This window comes from Capricornis sumatraensis, chromosome 10, assembly GCF_032405125.1.
Source record: "Capricornis sumatraensis isolate serow.1 chromosome 10, serow.2, whole genome shotgun sequence".
Lineage (NCBI taxonomy): Eukaryota > Metazoa > Chordata > Mammalia > Artiodactyla > Bovidae > Capricornis > Capricornis sumatraensis.
The window spans coordinates 53,833,411-53,852,527 of NC_091078.1; the positions used below are offsets into that span (position 1 = coordinate 53,833,411).

The 19,117-nt window shown below is 44.0% G+C and overlaps 1 non-coding gene across 1 annotated transcript; it reads right to left on the reverse strand.

Moving 5' to 3' along the window:
- Positions 1-655: 655 nt before the first annotated feature.
- On the reverse strand, positions 656-762 carry LOC138088058 (U6 spliceosomal RNA). Its single transcript, XR_011145649.1, has one exon. It is a non-coding gene; the product is annotated as a U6 spliceosomal RNA (small nuclear RNA).
- Between the last annotated feature and the right edge of the window lie 18,355 nt (positions 763-19,117).

Consider the following 19,117-nt stretch of genomic DNA (forward strand, 5'->3'; position numbering starts at 1 on the left):
CCCACCCTTCCCCACCCTCTAGGTTGTCACAGAGCCCTGGGTTGAACTCTCTCTGTCACAGAGCAGACCCCGCTGGCTATCTGTTTTACACATAGGAATGTATATGTGTCTGTCCTACTCTGAATTCGGCCCGTCCTCTCCCTCCCACACTGTGTGCACAAGCCTGTTCTCTTATGCCTGCATCTCCATTGCTGCAAATAGGTTAATCAGTACCATCTTTCTAGATTCCACACACCTGTGTTAATTAATATACTATATTTGTCCTTCTGACTTCCTTTGCTCTAGGTTCATCCACCTCATTAAGACTCACTCAAATGCATTCTTTTTGTTTTTTTTTTTAAAGTCAAGTAACATTCCATTCGGAGAAGGCAATGGCACCCCACTCCAGTACTCTTGCCTGGAAAATCCATGGATGGAGGAGCCTGGTAGGCTGCAGTCCATGGGGTCACTAAGAGTAAGACACGACTGAGTGACTTCACTTTCACATTTTATTTTCATGCATTGGCAAAGGAAATGGCAACCCACTCCAGTGTTCTTGCCTGGAGAATCCCAGGGACGGGGAAGCCTGGTGGGCTGCCGTCTATGGGGTTGCAGAGTCGGACACGACTGAGGCAACTTAGCAGCAGCAGCAGCAGCAGCAACATTCCATTGCATAAAACATATGTAATGCATCATAAATTGGCATGTCATCCTGGCACAGGGACCAGGCTACTCTTCTCTGTATTGCTCCAGTTTTGGTGTATGTGCTGTTAAAGCAAGCACATCCTCTTGTTTTTGTGACACACATCCTCCTGTAGCTTTCTGAGAAATGACAGAAATTTTACTGTGAGTGTTCTATATCTGAAAATGTCTTTATAGGACTTTCACATTTAATGAAAAGTTTGGATATGAAATTCTTGGTTGGAAATAATTTCCCTTACAATCCAACAGCATTGCTTATCGAATTCTAGCTTCTACTGATGCTGTTGAGAAGTTCAGGACTATTCTGATTTTTGGTACTGTGTGTATGTATGTGTGTGTGTGTATTTTTTTTTTCTGCTCAGGAACTTTAGCATCCTCTCTTTGTCCTCAGTTCTGAAATATAAAAATGATGGGTTTCAATGTGGGTCTATTTTTATCTCTTGCACTGAGAACTTTGTGAGTCTTTCAATATGGAAAAACAGTGTGGAAACAGGTTTTCTCTCTAGAGTGCCTGCTGTTTGGAGTTTAACTTCTTTAAAGTGTTAGACACTCAGTTGTGTCCAACTCTTTTTGACCCCATAGACGGCAGCCCACCAGGCTCCTCTATCCATGGAATTCTCCAGGTAGGAATACTGGAGTGGGTTGCCATTTCCTTCTCCAGGGGATCTTCCCTTTTCTATATGTTTGCTCTGCTTACTAACACTTCTAGTGGTTTTTAAAAGATATTTGTTTATTTGGCTGTCAGTTCAGTGAGTCAGATCAGTCGCTCAGTTGTGTCCGACTCTTTGTGACCCCACGAATCGCAGCACGCCAGGCCTCCCTGTCCATCACCAACTCTCGGAGTTCACCCAAACTCATGTCCATCGAGTCAGTGATGCCATCCAGCCATCTCATCCTCTGTCATCCCTTTCTCCTCCTGCCCCCAATCCCTCCCAGCATCAGAGTCTTTTCCAATGAGTCAACTCTTCGCATGAGGTGGCCAAAGTATTGGAGTTTCAGCTTTAGCATCATTCCTTCCAAAGAACAGCCAGGACTGACCTTCTTTAGAATGGACTGGTCGGATCTCCTTGCAGTCCAAGGGACTCTCAAGAGTCTTCTCTAACACCACAGTTCAAAAGCATCAATTCTTCAGTGCTCAGCTTTCTTCACAGTCCAGCTCTCACATCCATACATGACCACTGGAAAAACCATAGCCTTGACTAGATGGACCTTTGTTGGCAAAGTAATGTCTCTGCTTTTGAATATGCTATATAGGTTGGTCTTAACTTTCCTTCCAAGGAGTAAGCATCTTTTAATTTCATGGCTGCAGTCATCATCTGCAGTAATTTTGGAGCCCCCTCCAAAACAAAGTCTGACACTGTTTCCCATGTTTCCCCATCTATTTCCCATGAAGTGATGGGACTGTATGCCATGATCTTCGTTTTCTGAATGTTGAGCTTTAAGCCAACTTTTTCACTCTCCTCTTTCACTTTCATCAAGAGGCTCTTTAGTTCCTCTTCACTTTCTGCCATAAGGGTGGTGTCATCTGCATATCTGAGGTTATTGATATTTCTCCCGGCAATCTTGATTCCAGCTTGTGCTTCCTCCAGCCCAGCGTTTCTCATGATGTACACTGCATATAAGTTAAATAAGCAGGGTGACAATATACAGCCTTGATGTACTTCTTTTCCTATTTGGAACCAGTCTGTTGTTCCATGTCCAGTTCTCAGTGTTGCTTCCTGACCTGCATATAGGTTTCTCAAGAGTCAGGTCAGGTGGTCTGGTATTCCCATCTCTTTCAGAATTTTCCACAGCTTATTGTGATCCACACAGTCAAAGGCTTTGGCATAGTCAATAAAGCAGAAATAGATGTTTTTCTGGAACTCTCTTCCTTTTTCCATGATTTGGCTGTATCAGGTCTTAATTCCAGCACATGAGATTTGCATTGCATCATTCAGGATCTTTTGTTGCACTGCACAGACTCTCTAGTTGGGGTGCATGGGCTCAGTAGCTGTGGGCTGCACGGGCTTAGTTGCTCCGTGGCTTGTGGGGTCTTAGACATGGGATCCCTTTGACCAGGGATTGAACCCAAATCCCCTGAATTGCAAGATGAGTTCTTAACCACTGGACAGCCAGGGAACTCCCTCTAGTGGGTTTTAAGTTTCTACTCTTGTATTTTTATTCTTTAAAGGGCTCCTTTTTGGAGCCTCTGAATATTTTAAAAGGTATCTTGGTCTTGTTTTGTAAATACATTTTCTCTGAGATATTAATGATAGTTTAAAGAAAGGTTTTATCTTCTGCATGCTCCCTGCTTCTCTAATCTCCCTCAACCCAACATGTTTGTTTTAATTTTTATTACTCATTTTAGGTTTCCTCAAATTTCTTGTTATCTTTGGTTGTCTGTTAGTCATTGAAAGGAACATGAGAAAGCTCATCTGACTTCTGTGTTGCTCTTCATGGCTTTCACTGTAGGGTGAAGCCTGGGTACTTCACCGGGTACTGTTTCACTGGGTAACTGCTGATCTCAGTATCTTTATATTTTATTTTTTTAAATAAAATTTTTTTTAAATTGGGTAATAATTGCTTTACAAAGTCATGTTGATTTCTGCCATACAACAACTCAAACCGGTCATAACTGTATGTATATCCCTTCCTTCTTGAGCCTCCCTTCCACTCCACCCCCAACTCTCCCTTCTAGGATGTTACAGAGCACCAAACTGGGTTCCCTGTGTTATATGGCAGCTTCCCACTAGCTATTAACATCTGCTTCACATATGGTAGTTTATATACATCAATGCTGCTTTCAGTTCACCCCAGCCTCTCCTTTGCCTGCTGTGTCCATGAGTCTGTTCTCTATGCCTCTGTCTCTATTCCTACCCTGCAAATAGGTTCAGCAGTCTCATTTTTCTAGATTCCATGTGTGTGCATGCTGAGTTGCTTCAGTCATGTCCAACTCTTTGAGACTCTATGGACTGTAGCCCACCAGGCTCCTCTGTCCATGGGATTCTCCAGGCAAGAATACAGGCGTGGGTTGCCATGCACTCCTCCAAGGGATCTTCCGGACCCAGGGATTGAACCCACATCTCTTATGTCTCCTGCATTGGCAGGTGGGTTCTTTACCACTACCACCACCTAGGAAGTCCTAGATTACACATATATGCATCAATATATGGTATCTGTTCTTCTCTTTCTGACTTACCTCACTCTGTATAATAGGCTCTAGGTTCATTCATCCCTCTAGAACTGACTCAAATCCATTCCTTTTTATGGCTGAGTAGTATCCCATCATATACGTGTGCTGCAGCTTCTTTACTGAGCATCTTTGAGTGCCTGCTCAGTCTCCTCAGTCGTGTCCAACTCTTTGCAACCTCATGGACTGTAGCCCACCAGGCTCCTCTGTCCATGGGATTTCCCAGGCAAGAATACTGGAGTGGGTAGCCATTCCCTTCTCCAGGGTAAGTATCTTTACACCTTTTCTATTAGGCTGGCTAGATTTCTCAGGCATGTGTTAGTCTCCTGGTTGAAGGATTTATCCTGACAGTGTTCTGGAAGCTGAGGTAGGCGGATAAGTCTAGGGAAGGAAAGTGGAATTTTACCAATCAGTGTGGTTCTCTTAGTTAATGCTCATATTTTTGGTACAGTTTAAGTTGTCCCTCAATTTTCCTTGGTGTACCCCAATCCAAGGAGACAACTTTTACCTTCTTCAAAGCACTGGTTCTCAAAGTATAGTCTGTGAGCCTTTAGGAGTCACTCAGACCCTTTTAGGGGGTCAGCAAGATTAAAACTTTTCTTCAATATAGTGAAAATGAGTGTACTACCCAAAGCAATCTATAGAGTCAATGCAATCCCTATCAAGCTACCAATGGTATTTTTCACAGAACTAGATCAGATAATTTCACAATTTGTATGGAAATGCAAAAAACCTCGAATAGCCAAAGCAATCTTGAGAAAGAAGAATGGAACTGGAGGAATCACCCTGCCTGACTTCAGGCTCTACAAAGCCACAGTCATCAAGACAGTATGGTACTGGCACAAAGACAGACATATAGATCAATGGAACAAAATAGAAAGCCCAGAGATAAATCCACACACCTATGGTCACCTTATCCTTGAAAAAGGAGGCAAGAATATACAATGGAGAAAAGACAATCTCTTTAACAAGTGATGCTGGGAAAACTGGTCAACAATTTGTAAAAAAATGAAACTAGAACACTTTCTAACACCATATACAAAAATAAACTCAAAATGGATTAAATATCTAAACGTAAGACCAGAAACTATAAAACTGCTAGAGAAGAACATAGGCAAAACAGTGTCTGATGAGAGTACATCACAGCAAAATCCTCTATGACTCACCTCCTAGAATACTGAAAATAAAAGCAAAAATAAACAAATGGGACCTAATTAAAATTAAAAGCTTCTGCACAACAAAGGAAACTATAAGCAAGGTGAAAAGACAGGCTTCAGAATGGGAGAAAATAATAGCAAATGAAGCAACTGACAAACAACTAATCTCAAAAATATACAAGCAACTTATGCAGCTCAATTCCAGAAAAATAAATGACCCAATCAAAAAATGGGCCAAAGAACTAAATAGGTATTTCTCCAAAGAAGACATGCAGATGGCTAACAAACACATGAAAAGATGCTCAACATCACTCATTATCAGAGAAATGCAAATCTAAACCACAAGGAGGTACCATCTCATGCTGGTCAGAATGGCCGTGATCCAAAAGTCTACAAGCAATAAATTCTGGAGAGGGAGGGGAGAAAAGGGAACCCTCTTACACTGTTGGTGGGAATGCAAACCAGTACAGCCACTATGGAGAACAGTGTGGAGATTCCTTAAAACACTGGAAATAGAACTGCCTTATGACCTAGCAATCCCACTGCTGGGCATACACACCGAGGAAACCAGAATTGAAAGAGACACGTGTACCCCAGTGTTCATTGCAACACTGTTTATAATAGCCAGGGCATGGAAGCAACCTCGATGCCCATCAGCAGATGAGTGGATAAGAAAGCTGTGGTACATATACACAATGGAGTATTACTCAGCCATTAAAAAGAATACATTTGAATCCATTCTAATGAGGTGGATGAAACTGGAGCCAATTATACAGAGTGAAGTAAACCGGAAAGAAAAACACCAATACAGTATACTAATGCATATATATGGAATTTAGAAAGATGGTAACGATAACCCTGTATGTGAGACAGCAAAAGAGACACAGATGTATAGAACAGTCCTTTGGACTCTGTGGGAGAAGGCAAGGGGGGGATGATTTGAGAGGGTAACATTGAAACATGTAAATTATATGTGAAACGGATTGCCAGTCCAGGTTTGATGTGTGAGACAGGGCGCTCAGGGCTGGTGCACTGGGATGACCCAGGGCGATGGGATGGGGAGGGAGGTGGGAGGGGGGTTCAGGATCGGAACACATGTACACCCGTGGTGGATTCATGTCAATGTATGGCAAAAAACCACTACAAAATTGTAAAGTAATTAGCCTCCAAAAAAAAAAAAAGTTTTCTTAATAATACCAACACTTCATTTGCCTTTTGCACTCTCGCTTTTTAATGAGTATACAGTGAAGTTTTCCAGAGGCTATGTGACATGTGATATCGCAGTAGGTTGAATGGAAGAGTACATAGAAGACCAACTATCTTATATTAAGCCAACTATTAAACAGATTTGAAAAATGTAAAGCAATGCTGCATTTAGGATTTTTTTGGATTTAGAAAATATAGTTATATTTACATAAAATATATTATTTGAGTTAATGTATATTTACTGTTTGTTACCACTACCACTATTTAAGATAAATAAATATTTTTAAATGACTTGGTTTTAATTTCTCACATGATAAATATCAGTATATGCAATTCTCATGAAATCTTTTTGGGGTCCTCAATAATTTTGAAGACTAGTTGTCCTGAGACTAAGCGTTTTAGAATCGTTGTTCTCGAGAACAGTCAAATGAAACTGGGGAGAAATCTGAGGATTCGAACTTGTTTTTGAACAGAAAACCCATTTGCTTTTCTTCTCTCTTTTCCCCTTCCTTTCAGAGGCTGCTGTTCTGTAAGCAGCAAAGCGGAGAAACAGAGGAGCCTGTGTCCCTGAAGACTTCATCAGCTGATGAATCAACCAGCCCTGAAGGCTGGCTCACCTCTGGAGATGCTTCCTGTTTTGTGAGATGATAGCTTTCTGTTTGGTTTGATGTGGTTGTTAATTGCGGCTGAAAACCTACTGGAGGCCAAGAGAGGAGAGGGTTTCCAGAAGCCAGCAGTGATGGAGTCTGTAGATGGTGGGCAGTGAAGGTGATCCTAGGCTTTGGCTGCAGAGAGGCCCTAGGTGGCCTTGGCACGTCATTTTCAGTGGGGTGGGTGGTGGCACAGACCAGGTCAGGTCCTGGCAGACCCTTCTCTGTTAGTTACTCTTTTTCTCTGTCTCCTTTAATCCTCCAGACCACAGGATGCTGGGGGTTCTTCTCAGCGTAGTCTGGGCTGTCTTCTCCCCTCTCTGTGTTTTTTGCCTGATGTCACCCTTTTCTATAGGAAATGTCATTTTGTGCTGGCGTTGCTGCGCCAGGTCTTCGCTGCTTCCCACGGGTTTTCTCTAGCTGTGAGCAGGGTCTGCTCTTCAGCTGCAGAGTGCAGGCTTCTCTAGTTGTGGAGCACGGGCTCTAGGCATGTGGGCTGCAGTAACTGCGGTCCACTGGCTCAGTTGCCCCATGGCATATGGAATCTTCCTGGACCACCAGACATCAAACCCGTGTCTTCTGCGTTGGCAGGTGGATTCTTTTCCACTGGCCCCCCAGGGAAGTCCAGTACTGTCTTTTTTTTTTTTTTTAATTGCAGTATAGTTCATTCACAATGTTGTGTTAGTTTCTGGTATACAGCAAACTGATTCAGCTATACATATTCTTTCTCAGATTCTTTCCATTATGTGTGTGTGCGCTTAGTTGCTCAGTTGTGTCTGACTCTTGAGATCCCATAGACTGTAGCCCACCAGGCTCCTCTGTCCCTGGGATTTTCCAGGCAAGAATACTGGAGTGGGTTGCCATTTCCTTCTCCAGGGGATCTTCCCAACCCAGGAATCGAACCTGGGTCTCCTGCATTGCAAACAGACTCTTTACCAGCTGAGCTACAAGGGAAGACCCTCTTTCCATTATAGGTTATTATAAAGTATTGAGCATAGTTCCCTTGCTATATAGTAGCAGCACAGTAGGTCCTTGTTGATTATCTATTTTAGATACAGTAATGGATCTATATTAATCCCAAGCTCTTAACTTATCCATCCCCCTGCCTTGCCCCTTTGGTAACCAGAAGTTTGTTTTCCATGTCTGTGAGTCTGTTTGTGTTTATAAATAAGTTCATTTGTATTATTTTTTAATATTCCACATATAAGTGATATCACATGACATTTGTTTTTCTTTCTCTTTCTGACTTAGTGTGATTATCTTTAAGTTCATCAATATTGCTGCAAATAATAATTGCATTCTTTTTTTATGGCCAAGTAATTATCCATTGTATGTATATATACATACCACACCTTCTTTAAAAATACATGCACCTCAGTGTTCATAGCAGCACTATTTACAATTAGCCAAGACATGGAAACAACCTTAATGTCCATCAAATAGATGAATACCATCTTCTCGACCCACATTGTGAACGTTTCTTGTCTGCATGATTGCAGAAACCTCCTAGCCGGCCCTTCCTTTCTTGCTGTCCTTTACCCAACAATCAGACTGCGCTTATAAAAAAAATACAAGAAAGATCCTGTTCATCCTGCTTTAAATCCTTCCACTGCTTCTGTCCCTATGATAAAATCCAGACCCCTTCCAATGACCCACGAGGCCCTGCCTGCCCTGGCCTCTGTTGTCTTCACGCGCCTTATTGCACATGGCCCTCGTCATTGCTCACCTCTGTCTAGCTGTACTGATCTTTTTTTTTTTTTTTTTAATTCATTTATTTGGCTGCACTGGGTCTTAGTTGAGGCACTCAGGATCTTCAGTCTTAGTTGTGGCATGTGGGATCTAGTTCCCTACCAGGAATCAAACCTGGGTCCTCTGCATTGAGAGCACAGAGTCTTAGCCACTGGACCACCAGGAAAGTTCTTGTACTGGTCTTTTAGTCTCTTGAACAAACTGCTCATTCTACCTAGGAAGGTTTTCCTCATCCCTCATTGTTTGGTTAGCTCCTTATATTCCTTTAAATCTCAGCTAAATGTCATTTCTTCAGCAAGCTGTTTCCACTGATTTTATCTAAAGTCCATGTTCCATGTATTTTCTTCTACTAAGCTCTTTGTTTTGTTTGATTACTTATTTCTTTTGTTTCATGGCATATATAGTAGTTCAGATTTATTATGTAAAACAGTTTTCTAAATAATTTGGGTTTGAATGCACAGTAAGAAGGGTCTTATATTTATTTGCTAACTGCTCTCAGATGAACAATGATTCCCATCATGGCCTTAGCTAAGAATCTCTTAGAAGAGTTCAGTAATTCTTAGTAACTCAGGGAAAAAAATTACAGGAAACACCAGAGACCATATTGACTCTTAGAACTCCAGAATAATTATTTTTGAACTTTCCCAAGTGAACCCATTGGAGTTTAATTTAATAACATTAGATCTCTTCAAAGATCCAGACTTTTGTCTCAGATTTACTGAGTATGCAACTGAATCAAATGTCTTGTGACTCCTCATTCTGATTTTTAGTAACAATGAATTAATAACCTTGTCCTCGTCCTTGGAAGTCTGCAGATAAAGTGTATCTGAAAGGGTCCCAGAGTCTGGGAAGAGAAACAAGGACCCAGTCCTGCGATTTCTGGCTCAAGCTACAGCTTTTGCTGGAAATGAGGTCAGTGGTTGCAAGGGAGCTGAGTTGGTCCCTTGACAGTTGCACGATGACAGACTCAGGGTGTATTTGCAGCCAGGCACCCACCTCCTTTTCTGGTGCCTCAGCAGGTGATGTACCTGCTTGGTCCCTGACAGGATTCTGGAGGATGTAGCTCTCGGGTCATCTCTGTGTGAATGTCTTGGAACCAGCACCAGAAGCAGACAGAGGATTCCTACATTTTCTTCTCTTCTTCCTCTCTGAACTGAATTTTGATAATCTTTATAGGCAAGAATAGGAAAGTGTGCTTGGAGGTGCCAACCTGGGAGGAGGTCACAGGAAGGAACGTGGCTTCATCTTCTGAACATTTCCTTTTTCAAAATTTTGCTTCAGATATTATTATTATTATTTTAATGTCTTTTGGCCACATCACACGGCATGTGGGATCTCAGTTCCCTGATGACGGATCAGATCCATGCCCATTGCATTAGCAATGCAGGGTCTTAACCACTGGGATGCCAGGGAAGTCCCTGTTTCAGATATTATTTTTAATTTCAATATTTTGAATCTATTATTGAAACACAAGCTACACCCTCTCTCATTACTGTCCCTTGGAAATATAGCCACTGCCTTGAGGTTTGTGTGTTTAATTTTACCAAAGACACATGTGAATGTGACAGTTGATCAGTCGTATCTGACTCTTTGCGACCTCATGGACCGTAGCCCGCCAGGCTCTTCTGTCCATGGGATTCTCCAGGCAAGCATATTGGAGTAGGTGGCCGTGCTCTTCTCCAGGGGATCTTCCCGACCCAGGAATCGAACCCAGGTCTCCTGCACTGTGGGCAGATTCTTTATCGTCCAAGCCACCAGGGAAGCATGTATATCCATGACCAAAAAATATAGGGTTCTGGATTTGCATGTTTTTACATTTTCCATGAATATATTTATATGTTTTTGCATCTTTTTTCACTGAACATTGTTTCCCATATTCATTTGCATAATCAGGTGATGCAGTTAATTAATTTGAACTGTTTTAAAGTATTGCACTCTGTAAATATTACTCACTTAACCATTCTCCTACTGATGAGTACTTAGGTTGCTGAGCTTTTTATTTTTTAAAAGATATTTACTTACTTAGCTGTGCCTGGCCTTACTGTGGCATGTGGGATCTAGTCCCCTGACCAGGGATCAAACCTGGGCCACTGGACCACCAGGGAAGTCCTCACTCTTGAGGCAGCATTTCATACCCCTTGGTCAGTCAGTCATTGGCTGCAGGTTGTCCCTGTGGGGACCCGAGGCTGTAAACTCCTGGACAGGGCAGATGCTTCGGCCCAGAGCAAGTCTCTGGAGAAGGCAGCTGTGAGCACTTTGCAGTCAGTATTCAGAGCAGCAGGGGTGTGGCTGCACCCATATGACAAAAAGGATCTGGTTGAGATACCAGCACATCATGAGGGCTTCTGTCCCTGGAGGGGATGTTTCCTTCTTGTTTGAAGGCTGGGCCATCCAGCCAGAGTTAGCTGCGCCTTCCCCTTAGTCTCTCGGCCATCTCACTGTCATCTTATTGTCACTGACTCTTCTTTCTCTTTCTTTAATAATTTTTTAAACTCGAATTATAGTTGATTTACAATGTTGGACCAATCGGTTGTACAAAACAGTGACTCAGTTGTACAAATATACACATTTTTGTTTCCTTTTTCATTATGGTTTATCACAGGATATCAAATACAGCTCCCTGTCCTACATGTTAAGACTTTAGTGTTTATCCATTCTACATGGAGTAGCTTGCATCTACCAACCCCAGACTCCCAGTCCATTCCTCTTCGTCCCTTCCTCAGCAACCACAAGTCTGTTTTAATTGATATTATAATTTAAGATATTTACGTTTATTATTTTATTTTATTGGCCACACTGTGTGGCACGTGGAGTCTTAGCTCCCCAGCCGGGGATGGAACCCGTGCCTTCTGCAGTGGAAGCATGGAGTCTTAACCACTGGACCACTAGGGATGTCCCTGTCCTCGACTCTTCACTTGCTTATCTCCTCCACCTACTCCTTGAGGCGGGAACCTGGGCTTGTCCACCTGTTGTCCTTCTCAGCCCCACAGGGTGGCACCATCCTTGGCGTGGAGGAGGTAAGCACATTCCCTGAGTGCCTTGGGCTCCCCGCCTCAGTGACCCTCGTTGTCTGTGCTCACTCCATGGCCTCGAGTCAAGTTCATTGACTAAAGAACAGCCTTTGAGACTTTGATGAGACAAAGTGAGAATCAGGCAATCATGGAAGGGCAAGTTTACAGTGTTCTTGTGTTTTGGTTCTATATGCCTTTAAAAAGTTTATTTAAAACAGATTATATGTTAGGTTTCTTCTCCCTAGCCCCCAAACGTCTCATGGAAGACAGTTTTGCTGTGTCCTTCTTGGAGGGAGAGAAACGAGGAAATCTTAAAGCCAAGTAATTACTTCCATCAGCAGGAAATTGGTACTCTTTGTGTGAACTGAACAGGTACTGAGAGAGCCTGACTGTTTAATTTCCTTGAATTCCATTTGCATGTATTCAGGGCTGGGAGGATCACTTTGGGAGTTAGGGACTGGAAGAGAGGTCAGTGGAGAGAAAGGAGGGACAGGGTAGCATCTCAGAAGACTGGGGAGCGGGTGATACTTAGGAGAGAGATTTCAGAGTTTATTGAGAACTGCTCACCGTCCCCATTAGGCTTCTGAGTCATGGAGAAGCCAGCAAGACCCAGGAGGTGTCAGCTTTGGGGGACACACTGGGATCACTTCCTGCACTGAGTGATGGTTGAACATCTCTTGTCTGTAAGAGAGGCAGCTCGGGGACCTGCATAAACTTCTCCTTGCCATCTTTTAGGGGTCTGTGGCTGCAAGGTGGTATTAATAAAGGAAAGAGCCTGCCCAGAAAACACCCAGACAAGGGTCTGGGGGATCTCAGGGATGCTCAGGGTGAAGACGGAGGAGGTACAGTGAGTCCTGCAGGGACTCTGGGCTCCCCTGTATTCTTCCTTCTTTGTTAACACCTATAGGGGGCTTTTCTCTACACTCAATCCTTTCATCTTTTTAAAAAGTTGAAGTATAGTAGGTTTATAATGCTTCAGGTATATAGCAAATTATTCAGATTTATTGAGTTGGTCAAAAACTTCATTTGAGGTTTCCCATATGGACACACTGTTTGGCCAATGCTATGTGTGTGTGTGTGTGCATGCATGTGTGTGTATACATATATATACACACACACAAATATATATACATTATATATACACTCTTTTTCAGATCTTTTCCATTATAGGTTATTACAAGCTATTGACTATACTTGCCCATGCTTCAGCCTCTCCATCTTAAAGATTGTTTTAACAGTAGGATTCAATTTTCTTTTATTTATTTTTTAGCTTTCTGTTTATTATTTCTGGTTGTGCTGGGTCTTTGTTACTGTGTGCAGGTTTTCTCTAGTTGCGGTGCCCGGGCTCCTGATTGCGGTGGCTAATCTCGCTGTGGCTCACAGGCTGAGGAGCACAGGCTCAGTAGTTGTGGCCTGTGGACTTTCGTTACTCCTTGGCATGTGGGATCTTCCCGGACCTGGGATCTAACTCCTGTTCCCTGCCTTGGCAGGTGGATTCTTACCCACTGTACCACCAGGGAAGTCCAGGATTCAATTTTAAAATGAAGTTCAGACGTCTGAAACACTGCTATGTGCAGAGCCCTTGGCTCGCTGCTGGGGGCTCAGCGATCACAGTTGTATGAAGGAGGCAGGCCTGATATGAGCAGGTGTGGGCACGCGACACCAGATGTCAGAAGGAAGATGCTCTTTGCTGTGCTGGGGCCAGGGTTGGAGCCAGGAGCGTCTGGAGGCAGGGGGGTTCGACAGGCAAACAAGTTGGGTGAAGGCTTTCTAGGCAGACGGAACAGTCTGTGCAGAGGCTGGGGGTCTGAACAATGTCAGGTCCAGGGTTGTCCGAGCAGTTTAATACCCTGGAGAGTGAAGTCAGCGTGTAGGGAGTTGACTTGACGTCAGAGAGATGGCTGAGGAGCTTGACTGAGGCCCTGCCATAGAGGCCTTAAGAAGATCAGCCTTATGAAGGGGTGAAGGTGCAGTGAGACTGAGGTGTGATGTTTCCCCATCGTCATGGCAACAGTAACTGCTGGGAGTAGGGGTGATGGTGGGTTAAAATACCCAGTGTTGGGATTGTGGGAGTCAAAGCAACGGTGGGTGAGCTTTCTCCTGGGCTAGAAAGCTTCCCTGGCTCCTGCTGTCGGCTCTTCTGAGGTAGCCTGGAATATACCCACTGTGAACAGTCACTGTATATTAACTGAGCACCTACTATGTGCTCAGAACAATATATATGGCTGAGAAATGCTGTGGTGCCCCAGCTTGTGGGCTCCTGTGGCTTCAGTGGGACAGAGTTTCCCTGAGTTCTGCTTATCACCAGCACCAACTGCCCATCACACCCAGCTTCAAACAAGCTGAATTCATTTTTGAATCCCTCGTGCTCAGGAATCCCAGGATGCATGCTCCATATCAGTTTGCTGAGTGAATGACTCGCACACATCACAGCATTTTTGAACACAGGTTGGCCAGAAGTCATTTGTGAATCTGGCATTAATAACTGTTATCTTCTGGAAGTTAGGGATGAGGAGAGTTGACCTGCCTTGAGAAAAATAGGTCTGATTTTGCTTCTCTGAATTGTTTTGTGACCTTAGATAGTCCTTGGCTGAAATAAGCCTCTTTTCAGCATGTGTAAGATAAGGGATTTGGATCAGCGCTTCCCTAATGTTGGTTCTGGTTCAAATTTCCTAGTATTTTAAGTCAATAAATAGGAATCCAAAACTCCGGATCGAAAGACGTACAAAACCGCGAGCCCGGAGGGTGGTGGAAAGATGCGGAGATGCAAGAAGAACGCCTGGGGCTGCACTGGCGTCCTCCAAGTGCTGGCTTTCCCCCCTTGTAAGATACAGGCAGAAACTTTACCATCTAGTCTGGGGTGCTCTGACAACTAGTTAGTTCATGTTTGTGAGGCACAAAAGGAAAAAGGGTACCTGTAAGAAATCATATCAATGCTAAGTGTTGTTTTCCATCTGATTCTCCTCCAATCAATTGCACCTTCCTATCAGAGTGTTGAAACAGCATCAGTTGGGGCTCCTCTGGCTAATTGTGCTGCCAAGAAAAGGGGGACGATTCTCTTAAAATTTTTCATTTTAATTTCTCTCTATGACTCCCCTCCCCCCTTTTTCTCCAGTGAATTGTTCAGAGCTGCTCCCTGATCAGGGGTCAGTACAAGTTAGTGCTTCTGTTTTCTCTCTGTTCCAGTCTAGTCTCCATGGAAAAGCTCTGGAGGATGCACAAATAAACACCCCAAGTGGGTCTCCATCCTTCAGAGGCTCCTGTGTGTTCAGGAAGGGCAGAGACCAGTCCCTCCGACCTGCCGCAGGCGACCACCATTCAAGGCAGGGTGTGAGAAGCTTGGTGAGGGCAGGGCTGTGGGGTTTCTGATGAGCTTCATAATAAATTGTGGGGTAATTGATCCAAATGCAGCTTCCTCAGTGCATCAGTTATCTACTGCTGTGATGATGCCATGTGACAAACCAAGCCAAAACTCAGGGGCTTAAAATAATGGCATTTATTTAAAGAAGCTGCAGATTGGTGATTCAGACCAAAACAAAGCTTGAAGCTCAAAACAAAGTTTAGTATCTAGAGTGACTAACCTGCTGGGTCCCCCCAAGTTTTGAGTAGTGTTCCAGAGTGGGTGGCTTCACAGGGGCCCCTCAACCCTGATCTTAACTCAGCACCCACGCAGTGACACCCACCATGTGCTGGCCGGTGGCTAGACTTCTATGCAGGGAGTCAGACGACTTCCTGCTCAGAGTTGCTCGGCTTCCTCGGTAGTGGGGCAGGATCTCGGGGGAGCGGTGACTCACTGAGAACAGGCTTTGTTGTTGCCCTGGATGCTCTTTCCTCATGCTCAGCACTGTGGGAAGCTTTAGCTGAATCATTGCATCTTGGCCCAGGAGGCTGTGAGCAAAGGTGGGAGGTGAGTGATGTGGACAGGCTGCAGTGATCCTACAGATATGGCCAGGAGAGGCAGCTCCAAGATAAAACACAAGAGAGAAAATTCCAGATTTCACTTGACTTGTTGGGGTTGGGGTAGAGGAGGGCAAAGGAGAGGAAGGAGCCAGAGGAGACCCCAGGGAGGGACCCGGAGGCAGAGATGCAGTCATTTTTTAAAAACAACGTTTATTTACGGCTGTGCTGAGATTTGGCTGCTGTGGATGGGCTTCCTCTAGTTGCAGTGAGTGGCGGCTGCTCTCCAGCTGCCGTGCACGGGCTTCTCTCGTTGTGGAGCGTGGGCTCTAGGCGCTCAGGCTTCAGTGGTTGCAGCTGTGGGCTCTAGAGTGCTGGCTCAGTAGTTGTCGGGCACCGGCTTAGTTGCAGCTTGTGGGATCTTCCTGGACCAGGGATCGAACCAGTGTCCCCTGCATTGGCAAGTGGATTCTTAACCACTGGACCACCAGAGAAGTCCAGAGACATAGTCATTAAGGTCAAAATAACATGCAGATCGTTTTGTGACTTTTTCTTAAAACCACATTTTATTTGAAACTTACAAATTTCTGATTCTCATTGTTTCCTTGGCTATTGGTCCTTGCTGAGAAATTTTGCTAATGAGATTTAATTCTCTGGTCAACTATTTCTCAGTGGCTGTGATCACCTTGGCACTAAAGTTATCAAATAGGCAGCTTGCTCAAGTGCTGGGGACAGTTGGGTTTCTCAAAATCGAGGACATTTCAGAGCATGAATGAATGACTATGGCAAAACATTATTGATGTGAGCGCAATTCTTTCGTCTTAGTCCAAGGTCCTTAGTTTCGCCCTCCCTGCCCTTCCTCATTTATTCCTCAAACATTTATTGAGCATCTCCGATGCAACAGCTGGGATATACAGATAAACAAGACAGGTATGGTCCGTATCTACTTAGTGTTGATGTGGTATGAGCTGAGAAATCCCTCATTCATTTGTTTGTTCAATAAACATTCCTGTGGTGCTTGGTATTTGACAGTCCTTGTGTTTGGTGTTGGGCCTATGGGGCTGAACAAGAGAGATGTGGGCTATGCCTTTGTGCACGTTAGAATCTGGGTGGGGAGAGATGTCAGGCAACAAAGTTCATAAAATAAAAATATAATGAACCTTGTTTGGAGGATGCTTAGTGATCCACATACTAGTGTACACAGGCGTCTTTCCTCGTGGGTTCTGGTTTGATGGGTATGTTCAACCTTGAACTGTTGAAGTGCATGCTTATGTATTAGAATAGCCTAACAAGGAGAGTGTATGTTTCCTTCTCCATTCATTTGCAAGAGGGGACAGCTTCCTTGCGAATCACAGATCTCAAGTTAGGGTCTTCCACCCTTTTGGCCGCTCTTCCTTATTACCAAGGAGGCCCAGGGGCTCACTTATGAGGGATGGGAAGCAGGTCCAAGGCACAATATAAGTGGGGCTCTTCAAAACAGTGTTATTGGGAAACCAAATGTCAGCAGGAGGTTGCTGTTCTGGGGCTGGCGTTCAGGCTGGGAAGTGGAAATGCGTCAAATGCAGCTCATGATTCCTTAGTGCCCACTACATGCGTCAGACCTCTCTCTAACCTCTATGATATTCCCTTAACACGTATTTCCATTTTATAGATGGGGAAACTGAGGCTCAGAGAATTGACGTGGCTTACCCAAGGAGCCAGGGTAAGAAATCAGGTTCCTGGACACCAAGTCTGATGTGACTGGAGGCAGTCACTTGGAATTTGTGACCTCAACACAAGATGGAGAAGGTACAAGGGTGTCCAAGAGTTGTGTCATTTTAATCTTAAAGCGCTGGCAAGCAGTGATTCTTTGAACTTGAAAAATAGTGAATTTTTTTAGAAGCTGGAAACACTAGAAATTTACTCTTTCCAAGTGATAGTTCTTGGCAAAATAGACTTAAGTAGCATCTTCCTCCTCCCCTTTTCCTTCTGTTTGGAGCATGTGTGTTCCTCTGTTCTGAAAGTTTTTCTTGACAGAAGCAGAGCGGTTTTTGACAAACAACTTTAATATTCTTTGTGTCTGTTTGCCAGCTCTAATAATCCCACAAGCTTACAAGGTCACTGTGGAGATTAAATCTGAGTCATTGGAGGCAGATGTTGACACATCATTATTTCTGGAGCTGCTGGGGACTCTCATTCCCTGGAGCTATGATTCACTCTCCAAACGAATACCCCAAATTCCACCTGGCCTGCTGAGCCGGGGACTCAGGATGACAGGAGGGAAGCAAGCCCGCCTCGCCACTGCCTTGCTCTATGTGTCGAGAAAGCCCTGCTTGTTGCTGGTGTGGAGAGAACACGAGAGCTGGGCTCCTAGCTTATCTCTACCACTGGCTGTGGGCTATCATTTCATCTGTTCTTCACAGCCTTTCCAGTAATTGATGTGTGTGTGTGTCTGTGTGTGTGCACACATGCACTTAGCCACTCAGTCATGTCTGACTCTTTGTGACCCCACGGACTGTAGCCTGCCAGGCTGCTCTGTCCATGGGATTCTGCCGGCAAGAATACTAGAGTGGTTTACATTTCTACTCCAAGGGATCTTCCTAACCCAGAGATTGAACCCATGTCTTCCGTGTCTCCTGCGTTGCAGGCAGATTATTTACCCACTGAACCATACAACATTTTTTTATTTATGCAGGAAAATGGATTATCTTGAGTGTCCAGCTTGAAGAAATTTTACAAATATATGCTCCAAGTGAGCACCATCCAGATCAAGACCCAGAACGTTTTCCCCACCCCACAAACTCCCCTCCTGCCCCTTCCTAATCAATAACCCTTCAAAGTTACCCTGTTCTGACTTCTGACACCATGAATTAGTTATGTCTGTTCCAGAATTTCGCATAAAAGCGATCAAATGACATGTGAAAAGTCAAAGTGTTAGTTGCTCAGTTGTGTCTGACTCTCTGTGACCTCTGAGACTGTAGCCTGCCAGGCTCTTCTGTCCATAGAATTCTCCAGGCAAGAATACTGAAGTGGAGAGCCATTCCCTGCTCCAGGGGATCTTCCCGACCCAGGAGTTGAACTCGGGTCTCCTGCATTGCAGTCAGATTAATTGCTGTCTGAGCCACTAGGGAAGCCCCACAAAAAAGCAATCAAAGGACATGCACCCTTTTAAAAAAGACCTGTATTTTATGTTGGAGTATAGCTGATTAACGGTGTTGTGATAGCAGGCGGACAGCGAAGGGATTCAGCCATACGTATACGTGTGTCCATTCTCTGTCAAGACGCATATCCTTTCGTGTCAGCTCTCTTGCTCAGCAAAATGTGAAATTTCTCCAAGGTTCTGTGTTATCAGTAACATGTTCCTTTTAGTTGCTGAGTAGTAGTCTATTGTATCGGTGTGCTACAATTTGTTTATCCATTCTCCTGTTCACAGACACCTGGGCTGTTTTGAAACTTTGGTTATTATGAGTACAGTTTCTATAGATATTTTTTAATTTAAAATTTTAATTGAAGCATAGATGATTTGCAATGTTGTATTAGTTTCAGGTCTACATCAAAGTGATTCAGTTTATATAGAAATTTCTGATTCTTTTCCATTACAGGCTGTTCCAGGATATT